Source organism: Danio rerio, chromosome 18 (assembly GCF_049306965.1).
Source record: "Danio rerio strain Tuebingen ecotype United States chromosome 18, GRCz12tu, whole genome shotgun sequence".
NCBI classification, from domain to species: Eukaryota; Metazoa; Chordata; class Actinopteri; order Cypriniformes; family Danionidae; genus Danio; species Danio rerio.
In genome coordinates, this window is record NC_133193.1 from 51,327,434 (window position 1) to 51,348,751 (window position 21,318).

Genomic DNA, 21,318 nt, shown 5'->3' on the forward strand with positions numbered 1-21,318 from the left:
GTTATGCGCTGCGGCCCGGAGCTGGCGCGATTGAATATATAAAACCCTCATATTTGTTAACGTTATTACATCCATTTGTGTTGATATGACAGCAAACGCATGCTGAGAAGTTCGGGGAACATGGTTGATTTTACATAAAGCGTTTGGTTGGAAGCTCGACTCTGCTCATTTTCGCGGCTCCTCCTCTGGCTCCATCAGACAGTCCTTCTGCGCATGTCAAGGCTCCAATTTCAGCAGTCTTTTGCGACAGTTTGTGCCCGTCAAGCAGGCGTTTCGCCCTCAAGGCGTTCAATGGGAAAAGGGGCTGTCGCGTCGTCAATATTTTTTACAGTCATTGGCAAAACATGGGTTGAATAATGTGGGACCGGCCACAAGCAATCATAAGCACGTGATCCTCTCAAAATTAGTTTATAAATAAACTTCACTTAATGTAAGTGATTTTTAAACGCCTCTCCTCAGTGAGCTCGGGCATTCTGTCTGAATAAGGAAACATCAAATTCTTCTAAACTGTTTATCAAGCTTTTAATTAAATTACATATTAGGAAACACCAATGAAATTAAACAACAACTGTCTCAAAAGTTTCAATTCAAAAGGTTGGAATTAAACAAAATTGCCGTATTTTCAGGTTACCTGAGCTAGTGCGCATGCGCACTCGAAAGGAACAAGATCACGACACCAACCTCATTTATGACCATGTTACACATTATCATCCTCTGAATAGTGCTTCGTCTGATTGCGCTGGTCTTTAGAAGCAATCCACAACTTGGTCTTGATGGCGAATCTCCTCCAGATATAACAGCGACTCTTTATTTATAAGTTTTTTGGGACGTTTGAGTAGTTGCTGCTGTCATGTAATGTACATGAAATTTATGGTCATTTCCACTGTCAAAGGGTACCTAAAAGCGAACCGTACAGTGCTTTTGGTTTCAAAACTCAAATGGTTTCCTTAAACGCTTATCTTATCAGGTTTTAAGGCCCGTTCACACTGGGATGCTATTTGCTCATGCTTTTCGTCGACATTTGACGCCTCGTGACTAAAGTTGAAATATCGTCTGGGTTTGAATGCAGAAAAATGACAATAAAATGAGTGGAAAGCATCCTGATGTGTACAAGCTATTACTTCGTACCTAGTGTGTACATAACTCGGTGTAAATGAGATTGTTTCGTCTTGCGAAGCTCTCCTGCTGTTATACAGGGTAGCGTAAACACAGGACCCGATTGAGACACACTCACACTGGGCTGAGAGGACGGCGAGAGCGCAGGCTGTGGCCCTCAAACACACACACGGGTCAGGAAACATCTGCGGGACTGAAGCAGCAGATGCGGTGGCCGATAAGAGAAACAAGCGCTCTCCACCCCACTGATCGACCAGGTGGCTCTTAACCTCCACTGAGACTCGCATTAGGACTAAATCATCATTTCAACACAAAAGACAAACACCTGGTCAGACAGAGTGATCATAGTGACTCGCTGCTATTGTTTGCTTATTACGTTTTGATCCATTGTCTTGCATGCAGTCTCTAGAGGATCCTTTTTTCGCCTGCGTCATCTCCGCTTTTCACTGGGTTAGTCTGAAACATGGCATCTTGATTAGCTTTTACAGTACACTACCTGACAAAATTCCTGTCGTGGATCCCAGTTGTACAGTATAAGCAAATTATAATAACTTTAACAAGCCGGTGATCATTTCTGTGCGTATTTTGCATGTTCTTCCCGTGTTCATGTGGGTTTTCCCCGGGTCCTCCGGTTTCCTCCCACATTCCAAAAGCATGCCCAATCTTATCAGGGAGAGTTGTCGAGATCTACCTGAGCTCAAGGCTCCCCTCTCGCCCTGCAAATGGGAGGGAGCCCAGGGCTCAAGGACCTTTTCAGGTCAGGGTTTCTCCCGGGACAGCATGCCAAACTTGCTTATAATCAATCATCAGCTAAGTGTGAACTCTTGGCTGGCAGCACTGATAAAATAAAATGTAATTTAATTTTATTTAATTTTATTTAATTTAATTTTATTTTATTTAAATTAAAATTAGATTAAATTTAATTAAAAAAAAAAAAAAAAAAAACATCACAAGTAATCTAACATAAGCATAAATATTATTTTGATGAACAACCACACCACAAACAACCTCAATCAACTGTAAACAAACATCTCTGTTTGATGCCTTTAAACCAATTACTGTAAAAATCAAGATCGGACGTAAATAAATCATTCAAATAAATTACAGCAATATACCATCAAATATTCATAAAAGAGCCATCAACTCTGATTTCACATAAGCTGTGGGCTAATTAAGAGCATTGTCTTCTAGTAGATGAACGAAAGTGACGCATCTGTCAGCCGTGACTAGTTTAAACAATTCTGCAGAAAAGAGACAACGTTTGCTGAGAGTTTGAGAAACTTTGCTGTGCTCTCAGACACGGCTGGCCTCCTGGGACCGGCTGCATCTGTTCCTCTTCGGCTTGCATGCAGAAAACCCTCATGGGACGCAGCCATCAAACACACGTCTCTGTTCGGCCTGATAGTCCTTTTCAAATCACAAGTGAAGCCTCTGGATGCAAGAAGTTCTGTTTAGCTTGTATATCTTATCCTAAAATAAACAGAACGCGAAAACGACACTCTGTTTTTCACATCTAGCGCCAAGTACTTTGACTGATAATCAAGATTATAGTTTGAAATAGCTTGAAAAACGAAAAGTGTGATGAATGATGGGAAACATGGTTAATTATTGCATTAGTCCTGACTGTTGATGGCCGACGATGAAATAAAAAAGGTAAAAAAAAATTCGCAACTCATATGCTCCCAACCACTAGGTGGCAGTTGACCTGCCAAAATAGGCAATTGCTAGCATGTTTATTTATTTATTTTTTTACTGTAGTGCACAATGAACGGGCAAGTAAAAACCGAATATCAAAATGTGTGTTTTATTATCTAACTGCCCCCTAGTGGTCATTTGTGTGTGGTTTGTGGCTTGGAATAACACGAAAAATGAAAAGTGTGTTGAATGATGTGGACCATGGCTCATTAAAGGGCCATGAAACCCCCTTGTTTCAGCAGGGTGTTTTCACACCTCTACTTTGGAAAAAGTCAGAAAAGTGGGCGTGTCCAGCTCTGTTTAGGGGGGAGTGTCGGAGGAACTAAAGTGGGATGGTGTGGGAGTGTCTATTTGGGCACGTGTGAGTTTCAGAGTCAAAACACACACACACACACAAACACGGGAGAAAGTGATGGTGTTTACATGGACATCTGTAGTCGAATTATTTGCCAAAATATTAAATAGTGGACTTTAACTGCAGTTTGGCTTTTTCATTCAGGGAATTCATTCACGTCCCTCGCGACAAACGAGATATTTGATTCGAGGAACTGCTCTAAGCGTGTATTTTTCATGCAATGTTTGATACCGCACGGCGAATGAGAAACCCTCCGCATTTCACGGAAACTTAGATGCACACGGCAGGTAGCGTCAGAAAGCCGCGTGTGTTATTCCGGTCACAAAATGCGGTGAAAATCCTACACGAGGTTAAAGTTTGGTTGTGGTGCTATCATGTTTACACTCGGTGCAATAGTTTGTTTGATACGAACAATCTGAATAAACAAAGAGCACTGGTCGCTCACTTACCAAATCTGTGGAGACAGGACAATCACCAGCAACTAGAGCCGCGTCTTTATTAAGAGGAGACTACAAGCGAATCCGGATCTCAGCGTTTGCAGATGAGAACAGCTCTCAGGTAAACAATGTGCCTCCTTAGACACGTAAGTTATTGTTGTCGAGCGTCGCGTACACTGTTAATCCACACGTGACTCCAGCTGCGCTTTCACAGAGAGAAAATGAAAACAAAACTTCACTGCAGCAAACTATAAAAGCAACACTTCACGCTTGTTTTGCCAACACAACGTGGCGTCTCTGTCGTCTAAACACTGACAGTAATGAATATTAATGAAGTTGCACAATAGAGCGCGCTGATTGGTTTGAACCAAGCCTTACTCATGCATTAAAGCAACACACTGTAAGACATAATAAGACACACTCTGGCACAGACGTCCAGCCTGCACGCTGGAATACACGCTATTATCTCATGACCGTGACGCAGCTTCAAAAATTAATTTCAAACTGGAAGTACGAATTTTCTTGAAATAACGCTAAAACAACCAATTTACACTTTTTATTGAAATATAGGTGTCCTAATAGTGTTTTTAGCAGTGTGGGACACATGTATGACTGTCAACTGCTCAAACACATGTGTTTTGGTGTTTCGTGACCCTTTAATGTATTAGTCTGGGCTATGAAAAATCCAACATAAGTTTAAAACACAACACAAATGCTCGCGACCACTAGGGGGGCAGTTTATGTGTAAAATTAGCCAATTGCTAGCATGTTTTTTTTTTTTTTTTTGATCTTACGGATGTTTTACTGTCGCACACAATAAAACAGTAACTAAAAAATTTGATTTGATTACTTTATTATTTAACTCCCCCCTAGTGGTCAAGAGCATTTGCGTTATATTTTGGTTTGATTTTGGTGTATTGTGGCTTGGAATAGCTCAGAAAATGAAAAGTTTGATGAATGATGTGGAGCATGGCCAATTGTTGGATTAGTCTGAACTACTGATGACCCAGTATGCACAAAACAATGAAATACCAAAATCAAAAATAAGATTTCACCGATGTTTTCCACATCATGAGTATACAGAGGTCTGAGTGGTCATTGTAATCGTACAGTATAGCCTACGTGACCAGCAGCACCTCACTGTCCTGTTGCTATTGTTTTAAAAGTAGCGCTATTAAACACATTCTTGAATGGATTCCAGATTAACCTTTACACACTCGAGTGGAGAGCAGGTGCTAGATAACAAGAGCCTGTGACCTGTTTCCACAACTACAAGCCCAACAGAAGCAGCACACTGCAAATCATCTGTTAGATTTCATTTCCCTTTTTTCATATGTGTGTATTAGTGAACATTCTAGCGTTATGTATGCGAACATTTCAGGCTAACCGTAACTTCAGGCCAACCATGCGTTCAGAACTTGATGACATCATTCATGAAGTCACACTCTATTGCTTTATCTCACACCTGAGGCACACTTAAAGGTGTGTGTGGTTTTCATCGCCCACGACTTGTTTCACATCCACACCCACACACACACACATCAGGAGTGCAGTCATGTGCGTGTGTGTGTCTGTGTGTGTGTCTAAAAGCCAGATTCATATGAAACCGATAGTAGCAGTTTATTTAAAATAAAAACACAACAGTTACTGGCTCGTGTGTGTATGTGTAGGTGTGCATGCAGGTGTGTATGCACCTAATTCAACTTAAACCTGATGGTCTCATTTGTCGTGTCAGAAAAATTTCAGCTTGATAGATTTTAACTTGAAATATACAGATGTAACATATTTCCTACTGTTTACCACCATTTAACACATTGTTAGCACGTTTTAGCATGTTTAGCATGTTAGCATGTTTAATATTTAAAAGATTAAGTAGCATGCTAGCATTGTTAGCATATTGATAACATGAAATAACATGTTGTTAGCATGTTTAACTGTTTTAACATATTACTAGTGCTACCAATGTTTTTAGTAATATTCTGGCACGGTTAGCACATTCATAACATAAAATAGCATTATGTTATCGTTTTTAGCAGATATTAGCATATGACTAGGGTTACGAATGGCAGTTTTTAATAATATTTTGGATAAAGATTGCATGCTAACATGGTGTAATGTTTAGTACCATGACTTATCAGGATCTTGGCATGAATAACTAAATGATGTTTACAAGATAAATTAGCCTTTACTAGCATGTTTTATATGTTGCAAGCATGTTTAAGTATATTTCTAGTATGTTTAAAACATTACGAACATCAAGTAACATCTTAGCATGTGTTTAGAACCATAATAACATGAATTAGCATCTTGGTAGCCTTTTAAGCAGATATTAGCATATTACCAGGGTTAAAAATGGCAGGTTTTAGTAATATTCTAGCTTAAATTAGCATGCTAAGATGTTGCAATATTTAGTATCATGTTTATTGCCGTGAAAAGCATAAGCATGTTTAGTATTTCAATTAGATGCATTAGCCTTTACTACCGTGTTTTAGATGTTACAAGCATTTTTTTAGCATGTTGCTAGCATGTTTAAAACATTAAATAACATGATAGCATGGTTGTTACTGGTGCTACCCATGACAGGTTTCAATAATATTCTGGCTTAAATTGGCATGCTAAATTATTACATTTTGTATCATGACTAATCTGGTTCTTGGCATGAATAACAATGAAAACATTTCTCTAAGATGAATTAGCATATTGCTAGCATGTTTTTATGTTGCAAACAAGTTTTAGCATGTTGGTATCATATGTGAAACATTATAAACATTAAGTAACATGCTAGCATGCTTAGCACATTGATAACATGAAATAGCATGTTGTTATCATTTTTAGCAGGTATTAGCATATTAAAAGTGCTACCAACATGTTTTAATAATAATATTGTTTTAGTTAGCATGCTAAGATGTTGTCATGTTTAGTAGCATGCTTATTGTTGTGAAAAACAAAAGCGTGTTAAGCATTTCAATTAGATACATTAGCCTTCACTAGCAGGTTTTAGATGTTGCAAGCATGTTTTAGCATGTTGCTAACAAAAGGATGTTAAACATTTCTCTAAGATGAAATAGCACTTTACTAGCATATTTTTATTTTACAAGCATGTTGCTAGCATGTGTAAAACATTACAAACTATAAGAAACATGCTAGCATGTTTAGCACATTGACATAGCATTGACATGAAATAGCATGTTGTTAGCATTTTAACAAGTATTAAGATATTAACTAGTGCAAACAATGGCAGGTTTTAATAATTTTCTTGTTTGAATTGGCATGCTAAGATGCTATAATGTTAAGTAGCATAAAGTTATTGTTGTTGAAAACAAAATGATGTTTAGCATTTCACTAATATGAATTAGCATTTTACTAGTGTGTTTTAGATGTTACAAGCATGTTGCTAGCATGTTTTAAACTTTACGAACATCATGTTAGCATGTTGTTAGCACCATAATAACATGAATTAGCATGTTGCTAGCATTTTTAGAAGAAATAAGCATATTACTAGGGTTAAAAATGGCAGGTTTTAGTAATATTCTAGCTTAAATTAGCATGCTAAGATGTTATGTTTTGTATTATAACTTAACATTTCACTAAGATGAATTAGCATTTTACTAAATACAAGACTTTAAGTGAAAGCACAGTGAACACTCACTGTAAAAAACAAAAAAACAAAAAAAAACAATCTGTTTTAGTTGGCTTGGTATCACTTCCAGATTGTCAAGGGTTGTATGGTATGTGAAATATCACCATTTTAATATCCTAAAGAAAGATTTTCTCTTTCTAAAACTGTTAAATATTATATATTATGAGCCGCTATACTGGCTACCACCACCAGTCAGATCAATTTAAGGACGTTTAAGTCACTTGATTCATTTCATATCCTCCCGTTTCTTTTTCATAGGAGTTACGCGGATATAACGATATTTATAGCAGTGCCAAGATCAGATTCTCTCCAGACGTTCTGGCTCAAGGTTTAGCAAATGCCTGACAGATGCTCTTTTTTTAAAATTCACCTTCCAGATCCTCCACCCTCTTCTTCTTTATCTCGCTCTGTTTTAAAAGAGGAGACTCAGCTCAATCTTTGAGGAAAAAGGAAATCCGTCAGATCTGAGTATGGCACCCTGCCCTCCATGCAGAAACTCTGGCCTCTTCAAAGCCTGAGGAAGTGGAGGCCTTTTAAGGAGCATCCTGCAGACTTCCTGCGGAGACAAACCTGTACTCAGTACACCCTGATCTACCAGCAGAGAGCTGCATTTGACCCCCATATCAGAATTGTCAACAACTCAGATTAGAGATTGATTGAGATTGAACTTTGAGGGCTTTTATTGTGTTTTTGTTGGCTTTGTTGAATTAGTTCGGTGTGATGAATGTCAAATCCTATGTTAAAAGTTTCTCAGAGTATTGTGAATTAAGGATGTGCACTATTGGGAATACGCAAAGTTGTTGAGTATTGCGGTAATGATATATTTTTGTGTGCATATTGCGGTAATGATATTTCTTTTGCATAATCACTTGTTTTTTTGTTGGCTTTGTTGAATCAGTTTGGTGTGATGATAAATATCACATCCTATGTTAAATGTTTCTCAGAATATTGGGCATTAGTGCTGGACACTATTGGGAATATGCAGTGTTGTTTAGTATTGCTGTAATGATATTTTTATGTGCATAATTTCTTCAATTTTTTTGGCTTTGTTGAATCAGTTTGGTGTGATGATAAGTATCACTTTCTATGTTAAAGGTTTCTGAGAGTATTGGGAATTAAAGCTGCACAGCATTGGGAATATGCAATGTTGTTGAGTGTTGCGGTAATGATATTTTTGTGCATAATTCCTCAAGCCACAGATTGAGGAAGCGTGAGGAAAGGACAGTGCGGAGATCAGGCAGGGCCTAGAAAAGCTCCTCCTAGAAGCCTGCCGATCCACCACAGGTCATCTTCTCTCTTCTAAAGACAAGATACGCTCAGCCTGAAAGGACATGTTGAAAGGACATGTTTCCAATTTGACTCCCGCTGCCCCTCCCTTGTCTGCAATCTCTCTTTTCTTCTTCATGGACCCTCCCGTTTTATTTTCCTGCATGCTCCATGTGTCCGGCACCTGATTAATTCAGCTTTAGAGTGAAACGGTGGGATCAATGAATCATTGCGTCTGCAGGTAAATGAAAGACACATTCTCAGCTAAAAATACAAGGATGTTCTCCAGTTCACAGATGCTTCACATTAATGGCTTCCTCCTGAGCACAGACTGGTATTTTCATTTATGAAGTGTCTTCACTCAACTTCTTCCCATGACCCCCTTGTGTGTAGAGGTCAGATCCATTGTGTCTATATATAGTCTGCTTATCTATAAATATATTGCACTGCAGATTCTAGCCAGAAACAAAGTCAATGTTATTTTTATTTATTTTTTTTGTCCAAATGGCCACACTTTAATTCAAGGGGTGTTTATAAGACAGTAATTAAAGTGTTATAATCATGACATTAATACATGCTAATACAATCACTCAGTTAGAACCAAGTGTGCCGCAAGCCTGCGTTTGAGTGAAGGTCTCGGCCGTTAGATCGCCCCCTGGGGGCTGGCTGCAGTACAAGTCATAAAGCCCGCCTCCTCCGTGCTAATGAAGGAGACTTGAGCCCAAATAAAAAAAATTATTACACTTGCAATAAAATGTCCTGAAAGATGGTTCTGGTGGATTAAGGCACTGGTTATTGTGCTGAAATAGGTGCAGATCTTCATTTTTGTAAACAGTTTGTTTTTAGCAGTAATTTAATGCTGGGCGTGTCATCGTGATTGACAGCTGTGATTGACAGCTTCTCAAAGCAGCGCGTCTGAGCTTCGGCAGGAGACTGAAGTGTTATTATTCGATTTCTGTGATATTTTACCATGACAAAATGAGTTCAGCAGTAAACTACAGTTTCTGACATACATGATCCTGGTGGAACACTGTTTATTCGCTAAGGTCAGGGCTTTTTTCGGGCTTTATTAGTTTGCTGATACACGCCTAACCACCCAGATAGCAAAACACACTCGGGCCAGTTCCGACTAGATTCTCGCCTGCCGGAGACTTACCCCTCAGAGCTCAGACTGACTACCTCTGCTGGACCTACTCCGGATGCCTGGACTCACTGCCCGATTCCAGCCCGAGGAATCAGCCTGCGACGCCGGGAAAAGGGAAAAGGGACTGTCGCGTCGTCCATATTTTTTACAGTCATTGGTTAGAACCAGTGTTGGATAATAATGCGTTAGAAATTAGCATACCTGTCAACCCTCCCGTTTTTCCCGGGATTCTCCTGTATTTTACTGTTCTATACCGCTCTCATCCCGTAAAGGTACTTTCCCGTATTTCTCCCATATTTTCAGTCTTTCTCTGAACAGCCGAGCCTCCTTATACGCAACCCATACCGCCCAACCACCAGGGGTCGCCCCTTGCTCTGAAACCTGAGTCTTTTGTGCTTTCGCTTTGCTTAGGAATGAAAACACTAATGAATAAATATTAAAAACGGTGCGATTCCATTTCCTTTTGATTAGAGGTGCCGTCGCCCATCCTATACAATCCTCAAAACAGTCATATAATGGTGCATGACTTTCAGCTGACGTGCTTCATAGTGATAAACAGAGGCTGTTTTCCCAAACGGATTCTGTACACGCGATTTGAAGTGGAGAGAAAGTCTGGCTTTTGTGTGCGTGTTTAAACAGACATACACACATAATTAATAATAATAACATATAAGGATGTCGATCTTAGTAGGATTTTTTTCCAAACACAACTAATTTCGTCTTAAATGAGCATAAAAAGTCAGGAAAGCAGTCGAATGCTTCCATTATAACATTAGATGTGTGCATTTTTAAAGTGACACCTCTTATTTAATGTAATAAAAAAAATCGTATTAAATGTGAGATTCATTCGTTGCTCTTTAATCAGAATGTGTAAGTTATACAGTGGACAAGCGGCTAATGAGATTTGATAGCTTGATTCTTTTTCATTATAATAGCTATTAATTTTAATAAGCTGAACTGTTTGCTAATGGGCGAGGCAGTGGCGCAGGAGGTAGTGCTGTCGCCTTACAGCAAGAAGGTCGCTGGTTCGAACCTCGGCTCAGTTGGCGTTTCTGTGTAGAGTTTGCATGTTCTCCCTGCCTTTGCGTGGGTTTCCTCCGGGTGCTCCGGTTTCCCCCACAGTCCAAAGGCTAAATTGTCTGTAGTGTATGAGTGTGTGTGTGATTGTGTGTGTGGATGTTTCCCAGAGATGGGTTGCGGCTGGAAGGGCATCCGCTGCGTAAAAAACTTGCTGGATAAGTTGGCGGTTCATTCCGCTGTGGCGACCCCGGATTAATAAAGGGACTAAGCCGACAAGAAAATGAACGAATGAATGTTTGCTAATGTATATGCTGCTAATGTATATATTTATTTTTCTTTCGTTAATAATAATTTTAAAACACAGTACTGACCATTTCACTGTTTATTTACAATGAAACAGCTGAATATGAACATATTTAGTAATTTGTGAATTTTTTAAGGGGGAGGGGGGTGTGTTGGGGCAATCCCTTATTATGGTGGGCATATCCCTTATTTTCACATCCCAATGTTGACAGGTATGGTAATTAGACTAGTCGACTTTAATCCTCTGCCATGATGCTTTTTGATTGACGTCGACTTGTTTTGCTGTGCAGATCACGTTTTTTGATCCTGAACTATGGCAACTTTACACACAAAAGTGGTTCAGTGAATGAAACTGCCCTCGGATTATTTAAAGTCATCTTTAAAATTTTTTTCTTATGTCAGCGTCAAAGATTCACATGAACTTTGAGTGAACTTTAAATCTTCAAGCAGACCCCAGTTAGATCGCTCCATGCGAATACCCTAGAGCCAATGCTAGCCAATCACGTTTACGCAACCATGGAACAGTAATGTGATTGGCTGTTGCCCTTTGCGAAGTGTAGACGCGGACAAACAGTATTTTGTGAATGAACCGTGAAGTGCGCTGCTGCGGACATGTAACAAACTACACAGCGTGTTTAACATAGAACCAGTGACGTACTTGCTGTGAGGTGGCAGTGCTAACCACTGGGCCACCGTGTCAACTATATAGGAAAGGAGGAGGAGTAGGGGTGGAAGGGAGGATTCTTCAAAACAAACATGGCTGTTATATGGAACTTAGGGTATTTATAGTGGCTCAGGAATCATCTGAGTGGTGAATTAAAATAAAAAAATTGGATAATGCATGACTGACTGCAAGCAATCATGAGCACGTGATCCTCTCGAAATGAATGTAAAGTGTATTTATATAGCACATTTATTGTGTATGGCCATACACCCAAAGGGGTCTCTCCACACCACCACCAGTGTGTAGCATCCACTTGGATGATGTGACGTCAGTACCAGTGCACTCACAACACACCAGCTATTGGTGGAGTGGAGTGGAGAGACAGTGATAGAGCCAATTCAATGGATGGGGATGATTGGGAGGCCATGATTGACATTGGCCAGGACACCGGGGTTACACCCCTACTCTTTTACAAGAAGTGTCATGAGATTATTAATGACCACAGATAGTCAGGACCTCGGTTTAATGTCTCATCCGTAAAACAGCGTCCACTAACAATATAGTGTCCCCTTCACTTTTACTGAGGCATAAGGACTTTCACAGACCACAGGTTGAGCGCCCCCTGCTGGCCTCTCTAACACCACTTCCAACTGCAACCTAGTTTTCCCATGTGGTCTCCCATGACTAGGCTCAACTCTGCTTAGCTTCAGTGAGTACCCAGTCTTGGGCTGCAGGTGTAAAGGCTGTGTTTATAAATAAACATCACATATTTCAGAAAGGTTTTGTTTTTGTTGTATATTGTTGCTAGTTTTCATACTTAAGCTGTGATGGAACGTGTTTAAGGATTAAATACAACATCTTGTATGACACTGAAGCAACTTTAGCTTTTGCTTTTTTGTTTCTGGATAAATTATTCAGCTGCAGGCCCGTGCAGAGACCGTCCAAAGGGCATGTGCAGAATACATTTTTTGAAGAGGGGGGGTGTGCTGCAGATCTGCAGAGTGGATGCGCGCGTACTGATCAGCTGTGTTGTCGCGCGCGTACTGATCAGCTGTGTTGTCGCGCGCGTACTGAAGAGCGGTGTTATCGCGCGCGTGCTGATCAGCTGTGTTGTCGCGCGCGTGCTAATCAGCTGTGTTGTCGCGCGCGTGCTGATCAGCTGTGTTGTCACGTGCATGCTGATCAGCTGTGTTGTCACGCGCATGCTGATCAGCTGTGTTGTCGCGCGCGTACTGATCAGCTGTGTTGTCGCGCGCGTACTGATCAGCTGTGTTGTCGTGCGCGTACTGATCAGCTGTGTTGTCGCGCGCGTACTGAAGAGCGGTGTTATCGCGCGCGTGCTGATCAGCTGTGTTGTCGCGCGCGTGCTAATCAGCTGTGTTGTCGCGCGCGTGCTGATCAGCTGTGTTGTCACGTGCATGCTGATCAGCTGTGTTGTCACGCGCATGCTGATCAGCTGTGTTGTCGCGCGCGTACAACGCAGCTGACGAGTCAACTGATCAGCTGCTTTGTCGCGCGCGTACTGATCAGCTGCTTTGTCGCGCGCGTACTGATCAGCTGTGTTGTCGCGCGCGTACTGATCAGCTGCTTTGTCGCGCGCGTACTGGTCAGCTGCGTTGTCGCGCGCGTACTCAAGAGCGGTGTTGTCGCCTACTGAAGGGCTGGACCGAAGGTGTGCCGTGTCGCGGGGGCACTTTTGATCATTTTGGAAGGGCACTTTCTATGCAAGACTAAAAAGGGCATGTGCACTGCACAGGTTGAGCCCTATGTGTGCACGTGCCTGTTCAGCTGCTTCATCACCTTGTGATATTTGTATTTTTGTGCTGCTGGTCCGACTTGCATAAATGAGTGTTTAAAGGTTACTTTTTGTTTAAGTCTGTCTTGTGTTTTAGTTGTGAGAATGCAAATTAATTAAAACTTTGAAGCTGATCAGCAGTGTGATATAAGTTATTTGTTATAAGGGCATTAATGGGAGCGTTAAACATGTTCTTTGGAAAAGTAACTAAATAATTTAAAAAGTAATAAAGTAATTGAGTTACTTTTTAAATTAAGTAACTAGTAGCTGTAACTAGTTACTATTTTTCAGTAACTAGTAGGACTGTGCGAATAATCGAAATCGAATCGCGATTTGAAATGTTGCGATAAGCAATTGCTGCTGTTTATGCCGTATGAAAAAACATCACGAAGGCACCAGGAGATGACTAACGGCACAACTCACTACTGTTTGCTCCAGAGTAAAATTAGTGTTTAATTTCTGAATATTTATAAACAAAGTTGAATAAAAGTTGGGGTTATTATATTTTCAGTTCTTTTTTAACTAACACTCACTGCATTTTAGCAGTAAGAAGCTACGAAACAGAATATTGAGCTGAAGCTTGACTACAAAATTAAATTGCAAATCAAATCGAAATAAACACTGTTTATGACATTTTAAATGCAAAGCTAGCATTGTTTGTTATGACAGCTTGACATAACCAAGACCACAAAACTTGTCATAAATCCGTCATAAACATGATTGTCAATAAAAACGTTAAAGGTCATATTGTTTCCATTTAATCCAATCCATTGCATCCAAATCGTTATTTCTCAAAGACCTGCACAATATTTTCCTGAACTTCAAAGTTTATTTCACAAAATCAGTGGCATTTTGATATTTTGCTTGTGATGTTGTAACCACATTCGTTCATTCATTCATTCATTAATTCATTCATTCATTCATTCGTTTTCCTTTGGCTTAGTCTCTTATTTATTAGTGATTACCACAGCGGAATGAACCTCCAACTATTCAAGCATATGTTTTCAACAATGAATGCCCTTCCAGCCACAACCCAGTACCGGTAAACACTCATACACACTCATTCACACTCATACACTACAGCCAATTTAGTTTATTCATTTCCCCTATATGTGTTTGGACTGTGGGGGAAACTGGAGCACCCGGAGGAAACCCACGCCAACATGGGGAGAACATGCAAACTCCAAACAGAAATGCCAAATGACCCAGCCAGGACTTGAACCAGCAAACTTTTTGCTGTGATACAACAGTGCTTACCCCTAAGCCACCATGCCACCCTATATTGTAACCACATAATACAAATTTCCTTGAGCAAATGATTAATCCTGAGTTGAGACTTGCAGTATGTCAAACATATGGAAACACACACACACACACACCAAACAGTGCATGTGAAAGATGTGTGCCAGTTACTGAAACCAGCATTTTACATTTTGTCAAAACTTGTCAAAACACCTATGAAAATGCTTGCTATGGATGTGAAAAATGGAAAAAATTGAAACAAATTTGTTTATGATGGATGAGTTTTGAGGTTGAATTAAATTTTAACGTGCAAAAATTCAGAATGAAAATTCCAGACTCAGTTTGCAAAAAACATTGCTCCTGATTATATAATGTTTTATTCTAAAACAAAGCAACACATTAAACTGTATTTACCAAAAACACACAAGTTCACATAATGTTTTTGTCTGTGGCTGTAAATTTGGGGCAGAAATGTATGCATACTGTACAATTCAAAACAGACATCATGCATACTGTGTGTTAGACATATTGGCAAACAGAAAATGTAACCATAGTTTGGTTTAGTATTAAGTGTATGAGTGCTGTCTAAATCAACCACCAAGTCACATCAGCTTTGTTTGCAGTTTCTAGCTTTGTTTTTTCTCTCTACTTGTTATAGGGCACCAGTCAAGACGACCACAAAAACCAAGCCCTTCTTCAGTTCTTTTTTTTCTTATTCATTTCTTTAAAAAAAATTTGATATGTCAGATCAGAGAAGTATGTGGGCGTTTATTGGCAGCAGTCGTGGTTTATAATACAAGATACCAACGTGTCTCATGCTGTTATCAGCATGTTCCAAATACTGCGAGTGAAAACATCAAAACTGATATTTGAGACGGAACTCACAGATTTCAGTTTAAGAGATACATCCTACATTCAGTCTGTCTGAAGTGACTTAAATGCATGTGTGATCCATTGCCTCTAAAACTGTTAGTTGACTTTACTGTAAAAGTGAGTAAACACATTGCTTTTAAAGCGATTAGCTGACTTTACTTTAACAAAGTGAGTAAACACATTACTTTTAAAGTGATTAGATGACTTTACTGTAAAAAGGTTAGTAAATCTATTGCTTTTATAGCGATTAGTTGACTTTACTTTAATAAAGTGAGTAAACCCATTGCTTTTAAAGTGATTAGTTGACTTTACTGTAAAAAGGTGAGTAAATGCATTGCTTTTATAGCGATTATTTGACTTTACTTTGATAAAGTGAGTAAACCCATTGCTTTTAAAGCGATTAGTTGACTTTACTTTGATAAAGTGAGTAAACCCATTGCTTTTAAAGCGATTAGTTGACTTTACTTTAATAAAGTGAGTAAACCCATTGCTTTTAAAGCGATTAGTTGACTTTGATAAAGTGAGTAAACCTATTGCTTTTAAAGCGATTAGTTGACTTTACTTTGATAGTGAGTAAATCCATTTCTTTTAAAGCGATTAGTTGACTTTACTGTAAAAAGGTTAGTAAATCTATTGCTTTTATAGCGATTAGTTGACTTTACATTAATAAAGTGAGTAAATCCATTGCTTTTAAAGTGATTAGTTGACTTTATTTTAATAAAGTGAGTAAATCCATTGCTTTTAAAGTGATTAGTTGACTTTACTGTAAAAAGGTGAGTAAATGCATTGCTTTTATAGCGATTAGTTGACTTTACTTTGATAAAGTGAGTAAACCCATTGCTTTTAAAGCGATTAGTTGACTTTAATAAAGTAAGTAAACCCATTGCTTTTATAGCGATTAGTTGACTTTACTTTGATAAAGTGAGTAAACACATTGCTTTTAAATTGATTAGTTGACTTTACTGTAAAAAGGTGAGTAAATGCATTGCTTTTATAGCGATTAGTTGACTTTACTTTAATAAAGTGAGTAAATTCATTTCTTTTAAAGCGATTAGTTGACTTTACTTTAATAAAGTAGGTAAACCCATTGCTTTTATAGCGATTAGTTGACTTTACTTTAATAAAGTGAGTAAACCTTTTGCTTTTAAAGCGATTAGTTGACTTTACTTTGATAGTGAGTAAATCCATTTCTTTTAAAGCGATTAGTTGACTTTACTGTAAAAAGGTGAGTAAATGCATTGCTTTTATAGCGATTAGTTGACTTTAATAAAGTGAGTAAATCCATTTCTTTTAAAGCGATTAGTTGACTTTAATAAAGTGAGTAAACCCATTTCTTTTAAAGCGATTAGTTGACTTTACTTTAATAAAGTCAGTAAATCCATTGCTTTTAAAGTGATTAGTTGACTTTAATAAAGTGAGTAAATCCATTGCTTTTAAAGTGATTAGTTGACTTTATTTTAATAAAGTGAGTAAATCCATTGCTTTTAAAGTGATTAGTTGACTTTACTGTAAAAAGGTGAGTAAATGCATTGCTTTTATAGCGATTAGTTGACTTCACTTTGATAATGTGAGTAAATTTGTTGCTTTTTAAGCGATTAGTTGACTTTACATGTGAGTAAATGCATTGCTTTTAAAGCGATTAAATGTCTTTACTTTAATAAAGTAAGTCTATTGCTTTTAAAGTGCTTAGTTGACTTTACTTTAATAAAGTGAGTAAACACATTGCTTTTAAAGTGCTTAGTTGACTTTACTTTAATAAAGTGAGTAAACCCATTGCTTTTAAAGCGATTAGTTGACTTTACTTTAAAAAGTGAGTAAACCAGTTGGCTTTCAAACGATTAGTTGACTAAAGGTGAGTAAAACTCATTGGCTTTTAAAGCAATTAGTTAACTTAAAAGGTGAGTTATCAGCATGTTCCAAATACAGCGAGTGAAAACATCAAAACTCATATTTGAGACGGAACTCACTGATTTTCAGTTCAAGGGCTAAATCCTACATTCAGTCTGTCTAACTGAAATGCATGTGCTATTGTGTTCCCTGGTCTTCAAAATAAAGCTTTACTCTACTTTTCTTCACTTTTCAACGGTGTTCGATGGCTCTCTGAGAACGTTTGTCCTCCTGATAAAGTGTGGTTTCCTGTCAATGCTCCACTTTGTTGGTGGAGATTGTAAAAGTGCAATGACAGCTGAAAGGCAAGGTGTGGACACAGAAGTGGTTCATGAGGTCAGATTGCTCTGGTCCGTCCACTCAACGGTCTTTAGGTTGCTGTCGTCTTGGAGTGTGTTGCGGCTGCAGAGTCAATGACCTAAAACACTCTGTCTCTCTCTCTGTCTCTCTCCCTGTTTCTTATCTGCTGCTCTGACGCCTACTCATCCTGCACTCGTTCACAGTGTGGGGGAAGAAAAGGTGTTTTTATCAGAGCGGTTTGCAAGTCTGCAGTTTGTTAAACTTCACCACCCTAAACTATATCTCTCTCTGATTTTTTTTAAACTCCTTGTTTGTCCTTTTTATAGATGAACGAAAGTGCAATCTATTTAATAAGACATTTTGTTGACTTTAAAAAAAAGTGAGAAAACCTATTGCCTTTAAAGCAGTGGTCTCAAACTCAATTCCTGGAGGGCCGCAGCTCTGCATAGTTTAGTTCCAACCACCTCCAACTCACACCTTAATTAGGGTTGGAGCATTACTGTGCAGAGCTGCGGCCCTCCAGGAATTGAGTTTGAGACCTATGCTTTAAAGTGATTAGTTGAGTTTAATAAAGTGAGCACATTATTGCTTTTAAAGTGATCAGTTGACTTGACTCTAAAAGGTGAGTAAATCCATTGCTTTTAAAGCGATTAGTTGACTTTACTTAAAGTGAGTAAATCTAAAGCAATTAGTTGACTTTACTTTAAAAAGTAATTAACCCATTGTTTTTAAAGTGATTAGTTAACTTTACTCACTTTTTTTTAAGTAAACCTTTTGCTTTTAAGCAATTAGTTGAAAATGTGAGTAAATCTAAAGCGGTTAGTTGACTTTACTCAAAAAAGTGAGTAAACCCATTGCTTTTAAAGTCACTGAAAAAAAATATTCATAGATGATTCCTTGGATTTACTAAAAATGTTTACGTTAGTGGTTGTAAACAATTTATTTGGGCTGAATTTAAACAAACAAATTAAGTTGAACATTATATAATAATTTGTTTGCAACAGTTCTGCATTCAACACTTTTTTCAGTTTAGGTGATTTTACTTGAAGAGTGGGTAAATAAAGCGTTTAGTTGACTTTACTTTAAAACGTGATAAAACCAATTGCTTTTAAAGGGGTTAGTTGACTTAACTTTAATAAAGTGAGTAAACCCATTGCTTTTAAAGCGATTAGTTGACTTTAAAAAAGTGAGTAAATCCATTGTTTTTAAAGCGATTAGTTGACTACTTGAAAAGTGGGTAAACGTTGTTTTTAAGTGTTTTTCTGACTTTACTCAATTTTATTAAGTAAACCCTTTGCTTTTAAGCAATTAGTTGAAAAAGTGAGTAAATCCATTGCTTTTAAGGGATTAGTTGACTTTGCTTTAATAAAGAGAGTAAACCCATTGCTTCTAACCGATTAGTTCACTTTATTCAAAAAAGTAAGTAAATCCATTGCTTTTAGAGTGATTAGTTAACTTTACTTAAAAAAACATAAGTAAACCGGTTGCCTTAAAACTAAGTTAATGAACTATGTGCATAAATATAAAAATGAAAAGTCAAGTAAAGTAAAGTGTTAGCCCTATGTTAAAGTGTCAACACTGGTGTGCCATGCATTTATAAGCTCTATATAGGAATAGGCGTATCTGCAGTATGTACCTGCGACATTGCCATTGTCCTTTGACCCAGATGTGCAAAAACAAGTACAATTCAACCACATGCAACAAGCACATGCACTTCAAAACAGCTGCACGGCTCAATTTCAAAAACATTTGCTTTTTTTTTTTTTTTCAGAAATAATGTAATATTCACCTTTACAAAAACACACAGGTAATAACATATTATTATTATTATTATTATATTATTATTATTATTATTATTATTATTATTAACATTGTGTTTTATTGTTTATTGTTATGTAAATATGCATAATATATATTTATTTACATCCAAACTAATTCCGACAGCAATTATATTTATATATATATATATATATATATATATATATATATATATATATATATATATATATATATATATATATATATATATATATATATACAAAAGTAAAAACATATTATTATTATAATTATTTTGTTTTTATGTTTGGATATATATTCTGGAATACTTACTAAAATATCAGCAAGTAGGTGAAGTTTGATTTTATTTTCAATTTTATTTTGTTTTATTTAATTATTTTAATATATTTTATTTTTGTTATTATTAATATTAATATTATTGTTATTGTTATTTTTGTTGTGAAATGCACAATAAATAAATGCACAAACAATCTCACAATTAGATCAATAATATGCATTGCATACAGTATGTGCTATATAGGAAATATCATTTATTTAAATACACCTAAATATATTGGTTATAAAAGAATTATATACAAATATTCAATTTCAAACTCATGTATATATGTAACCCCACCGGTTCTACGCCACCCAACCCGCTCCGAGCTGGTAACGAATCGGTGACCTTCCGCATGGGAGTTGGTTGCTCTAACAAGGAAGCTAAAGACCATGACCTCTAGCGTCTGTCGCTAGAGCACCTTTAGAGGTCAGAGGAGTGAGGTTTACCTGCACTGGACACACTAGCTGGCCTCCGTTACATATATACTCATTTATACTGAGCCCTGTATAACATCTAAAAATAAAATATCGCAAAGTCATTTTTTAACTAATATCGTTCTGCCCCAGAAACAAAACAATCAAAACCTGACGTAGCAGCATCTACAGTATATGATAAAGTCAGTCTAGTTCAGACCCCTACAGTTTACCCATGAGCTGATCTCCCTGCAGCTTTGTGTTACTGTTCATTCATTGGCTGTTTTGCTTGGTGCTCTTTTCTTCATCCACACATCTGGTCAATGTACAAGTGGCCTGGACTGAATGTGAGAACACCAGACTGCTGTCTTTCCCAGCGTTCAGCCCTGGAGAACAGCATGGACACTTCTGGTGTGGGAATAGACCAGTCCAACTCAACATGGCTGAAAGTAAACCCACTTTTCTTAGCACACATTTGCGCTGAATATAATAACATTTACTGTAAAAGACGTCATGTATACGTTACCCAAAGTCAAAGATACAGGTTATCTAAGTCAAAAGTTACGTTACCCAAGACAAAGGTAAAGGCTTCATTGGCAATACACAAAGACAATAGTGTTAATTGGTTTGTTGTTGATTCAGTTTAGTTCAATAATTGTGTTTAATCTAGAGAGCAGTTTAATCTACTCAGTTTTTTAATTATTATTTAATTTTATTTACTTTTGGTCCTTGAGGACCAGCTCTGTACATTTAAATTATAATGTACTACTCGGTCATTAGAAAAGTATGCTTCATACAGTAATATTAATGGAACTCGGACGCTTCACTCCCATTCATGAATTTTCTCACTATGCATTATGGGATAGCGTGGAAAATTGTCAGGAATATTAGTTCATTTATTTACTTCTCACATACAGTTTTTTTTTTTTTCGAATTCTATGATTTTAGACATACTAATCTGCTCTCATACTGTTTTTAGCGTACTATAAAGTATGGAAGTGCAGTTTCGAACGCAGCCCAGGGGCCTCATGTACAAAGACGTGTGTTAAATT